The sequence below is a fragment of the Schistocerca piceifrons genome, chromosome 1 (assembly GCF_021461385.2).
Source record: "Schistocerca piceifrons isolate TAMUIC-IGC-003096 chromosome 1, iqSchPice1.1, whole genome shotgun sequence".
Taxonomy (NCBI): Eukaryota; Metazoa; Arthropoda; class Insecta; order Orthoptera; family Acrididae; genus Schistocerca; species Schistocerca piceifrons.
This window is the reverse complement of record NC_060138.1, coordinates 1,247,569,642-1,247,574,761: the sequence shown is the minus strand read 5'-3', so window position 1 is coordinate 1,247,574,761 and position 5,120 is coordinate 1,247,569,642. Positions and strand designations below refer to the sequence as shown.

Below are 5,120 nucleotides of genomic sequence, written 5' to 3'. Positions count from 1 at the left end.
TATAATGAGAGCAAAAAGATTAATATCACCTGCAGTATATCAACGTACCAAAACAAATAATGGCAGTCTATTACCACGCTATTAAACATAATGACAGTAAATGACAAAAATTCATAGATCTCTCATCAGCGGCAAACGTAACAAAAGTGGGTGGCATCAACATCTTTGTGCAACGTAGACTGACAAACGAAACTTTGTCCATAAAAATTGTATAATAGAATTTTGATGAGATGAACCACTCGTAAAGGCTACCGTAGTCATACGAAGATTTTTTTTAGGGACAGTATGGGTTTGAAAAATTGCCTGCAGGTGAGCTGCAGCTGGTCGTTTAGTGAATTCCCGTCTTAGAGCTGAAGATGTTTATAGATCTCTAACTCTTCCCAAAGATTCATGCTACGACCTTTGATTGCTCTGTGAAGAATAATTGTCTCCCAAATTTTTGGGAGTGTGGTTAGCAATTAGTAGATGTTCAGCAAACGTAGAATTACGTGTGTTATCTCCTATTTCCCTGACGTATGGTCTTTGTATCTTGTCCTCACAGCTCTGCCTGTTTGTGCAATGTACACTCCTGGAAATGGAAAAAAGAACACATTGACACCGGTGTGTCAGACCCACCATACTTGCTCCGGACACTGCGAGAGGGCTGTACAAGCAATGATCACACGCACGGCACAGCGGACACACCAGGAACCGCGGTGTTGGCCGTCGAATGGCGCTAGCTGCGCAGCATTTGTGCACCGCCGCCGTCAGTGTCAGCCAGTTTGCCGTGGCATACGGAGCTCCATCGCAGTCTTTAACACTGGTAGCATGCCGCGACAGCGTGGACGTGAACCGTATGTGCAGCTGACGGACTTCGAGCGAGGGCGTATAGTGGGCATGCGGGAGGCCGGGTGGACGTACCGCCGAATTGCTCAACACGTGGAGCGTCAGGTCTCCACAGTACATCGATGTTGTCGCCAGTGGTCGGCGGAAGGTGCACGTGCCCGTCGACCTGGGACCGGACCGCAGCGACGCACGGATGCACGCCAAGACCGTAGGATCCTACGCAGTGCCGTAGGGGACCGCACCGCCACTTCCCAGCAAATTAGGGACACTGTTGCTCCTGGGGTATCGGCGAGGACCATTCGCAACCGTCTCCATGAAGCTGGGCTACGGTCCCGCACACAGTTAGGCCGTCTTCCGCTCACGCCCGAACATCGTGCAGCCCGCCTCCAGTGGTGTCGCGACAGGCGTGAATGGAGGGACGAATGGAGACGTGTCGTCTTCAGCGATGAGAGTCGCTTCTGCCTTGGTGCCAATGATGGTCGTATGCGTGTTTGGCGCCGTGCAGGTGAGCGCCACAATCAGGACTGCATACGACCGAGGCACACAGGGCCAACACCCGGCATCATGGTGTGGGGAGCGATCTCCTACACTGGCCGTACACCACCGGTGATCGTCGAGGGGACACTGAATACTGCACGGTACATCCAAACCGTCATCGAACCCATCGTTCTACCATTCCTAGACCGGCAATGGAACTTGCTGTTCCAACAGGGCAATGCACGTCCGCATGTATCCCGTGCCACCCAACGTGCTCTAGAAGGTGTAAGTCAACTACCCTGGCCAGCAAGATCTCCGGATCTGTCCCCCATTGAGCATGTTTGGGACTGGATGAAGCGTCGTCTCACGCGGTCTGCACGTCCAGCACGAACGCTGGTCCAACTGAGGCGCCAGGTGGAAATGGCATGGCAAGCCGTTCTACAGGACTACATCCAGCATCTCTACGATCGTCGCCATGGGAGAATAGCAGCCTGCATTGCTGCGAAAGGTGGATATACACTGTACTAGTGCCGACATTGTGCATGCTCTGTTGCCTGTGTCTATTTGCCTGTGGTTCCGTCAGTGTGATCATGTGATGTATCTGACCCCAGGAATGTGTCAACAAAGTTTCCCCTTCCTGGGACAATGAATTCACGGTGTTCTTATTTCAATTTCCAGGAGTGTACTTTATCTGGGTGTCCTTTATATTATGAACTGAGGGCAGATCTGGGCCTCCCGAACGACCTGCCCTATATTTTAAGCGATAACGAGGCGAGTGTGGATCGTGTTTTAAGATTTTTTGTGATGTCAGGAACTCTGCCCATAATATCGAGTGTGGCGTTTCAATATGTCGCAAAGTGATTCGGTCACCAAATGTTTCTTACTAGTCACCCAGTAATAGTCATCTGTGTCTTGTACCACCTCCGTTTTTATCCCGACCTGATCTGATCGAATAGCAGCCCAATATTTATTATTAACATGACCGTGAACCTAATGGGGCTGGTAATCGGAATTGACTGCTACGGAAGTTGTTACTTTCCAGTTCGTCCTGTTCAATACTATAATACTGAATGAACGGTAATAAGGAACACCAACACAGTTTTACTAGTTACGAACTTATATTCTTCTCCAAACACAAAAAGGAAACAGCCACTGCCTTCGTCATACATATCTAATTACGGCTAATCTCAGCACAGGCTTTCTTCATTTGCCATTATCGTCACATGCTAATCCATCGCTGCATCCAACACTGCAATCCAAGGTTAGGCCGGCGCGGTAGACGCGAAACTAAATATCGGCACTAGTAACGTCACTGATCACTTTTATAAAGATACTTCATCACTTTCCCGGTATTTATTTATTATTTAAGGGTCCTACCATGGCGATGGTGACACCTTCTCGGTTAAAAACTCTGTATTCCAATAATGGCTTCCACACACACACACACCATTCCCGCCAACCACTCTGGCGCATCTCGACACTCGCTCTCGCAACACGTCACAATCGATTGTTCGCCTTATCGATCAGTGCCGAGTGCAAAGTTATAGGAAGGGCCTACGGACCCCTTACAGTCTGTAGGGGTATTTTATCCTTGATTTTATCTATTTATTCTGCTATGATTCTTCTGACTTTTATGGTTGGTTTTTTATAAATCTCGTAATATTAGGGTTGTATTTTCAATTTTTGTGTGAGGATACAACTTTTTAATAGATTTTTACCACGCTCTTCTATATTTATTTCAAATAACGGCACTGGCGACTCACCCGTTTAGCACCCTAAACTTCTACATAATAATCATCATCATCATCATCATCATCATCTAATGACAGTATCACAGACAAAGTGCCACAGCCTAGTATTCCTCCCTTTCCTTTAATTATGCAAAAATTATCTTTTCTCTAACTTCGGTGTATAGACCTTCTGATTGGTTAAAGTTTGAATCTACTCCTTGGTTACAGCAAAGAATGCTCTAACCTACAGTATTAAAAAGTCCGTTTGGATCCTTCTTTTTTCCTACCTCTTCTTTTAAAATTATAAATCTGATTTCACGAAGTGACTCTTGATGTCACACTTACTTATTAAGCAAGAAATACAAGCTAGAATGACGTTTTAATCTTCCGCGAACTCTTGATGTTGCATACGCGTTAAAAGAAAACATTTTATACTAGAGTGAAGCAATTACTGGCCACTGCTTCCAGCCAGCAAAAAACATAGAAGTGCAAGCACAATATTACACAAACACATCCGTCGCAATTACGACCGTCGGTTCACACACGTATTCATTGCTGTGCAGTATTCATTCTCGCAATTGCTCGGTATTTGCACTAACACGACTAGTAAAGTGATGTGACGTCAGAGGTGAGAGATACACAGCGAAGTTACCGCTAAGCGTATTCAGTACTGGGTAAATCTTTCATTTCTTTTTTCTTTCTTTCTTTTCCCTCTGTAGTCGTGTTCCACGGATCGTTGGAAACAGCAAACGAGGAGCAGAGATTACGCACGTGGAGCAGACGGACCCGCTTTCCGCGTCATAAACTGTTCGCAGGATGGCGTCGTCGAATGCCGGCGAGTAACGAGTGGGGCCGACTGACATCTGAGTCGCGATGAGGCCGTAAAAGCAAACGGACGGGATCGAATGGTCCTTTTCGCTCAACAGCTGCCAGCAGCTACTAATGGTGACAACCAGAGGTGGCGTAATGTGTTCCTCCACCCCCGCACCCCGTCGCCCCCTCATCACGCGATTCCAGCCAGCTATCACTTGGTTGCCGCTATTCTTCCTTTCCTTTTTTTTACGTTACGATACCCTCAGCTTTCCTACACCATGAAACAAATTTTACGAATTCTTCGCCAAATCACGACTCAGATCAATTATTTATACGAGTTTGCTGTTTCTATCTACAAAATATCTGATGTTCACTGAACCGCCAGAGAAACTGGTATAGGAATGCGTATTCAAATACAGAGATATGTATACAGACAAAATACGGTGCTGCGTTCGGCAATGCCTATATAAGACAACAAGTGTCTGGCGCAGTTGTTAGATCGGTTACTGCTTCTACAATAGCAGGTTCAAATGGTATATACGAAGACAGTAACTTCAATGTGGACAGCAGAAAATGTGTGCTGTCCACATCGAGGAATATCAACAACACCTGTCGGCAGCTGAGGGTTTAAGTTAATCATCATTTATTCCAGGGAAAAGCTGCACGGCCATCAACAGTATCTCTTCTTTCGAGAACAGTTACTGTCTTCGTATACATAGTTAAAGGCTACCCAGCCATTGACCTTCGTCTGTGCGAATGCGCGCAGGTTGTCCAAACTCTTACGGGAATCGCCAAAGTGTGCGCGAGTAATGAGTGGATGGGCAAATGTCTATAAAGTACATTACATATGTAGAATTGTGGACAGTTGGGAATGTGAGTCTCACGGGAAGCGTGCAAGGGATAAGTCCCTGCAGTCGCGCTGTTCATCTGTGTCCTCGGTGGCTCAGATGGATAGAGCGTCTGCCATGTAAGCAGGAGATCCCGGGATCGAATCCCGGTCGGGACACACATTTTAAGCTGACCACTTCGAGGTATATCAACAACACCTCTCGGCAGCTGAGGGTTTCAGTTAATCATCAGGTTCAAATGGCTCTGAGCACTATGGGACTTAACATCTAAGGTCATCAGTCCCCTAGAACATAGAACTACTTAAACCTAACTAACGTAAGGACATCACACACATCCATGCCCGAGGCAGGATTCGAACCTGCGACCGTAGCGATCGCGCGGTTCCAGACTGAAGCGCCTAGAACCGCTCGGTCACCCAGACCGGCA

The 5,120-nt window shown here is 46.9% G+C and overlaps 1 non-coding gene across 1 annotated transcript; it reads left to right on the top strand.

Moving 5' to 3' along the window:
• The first annotated feature begins 4,776 nt into the window (after positions 1–4,776).
• Trnat-ugu lies at positions 4,777–4,851 on the top strand. The gene has a single exon. It is a non-coding gene; the product is annotated as a tRNA-Thr (tRNA).
• Positions 4,852–5,120: the final 269 nt, after the last annotated feature.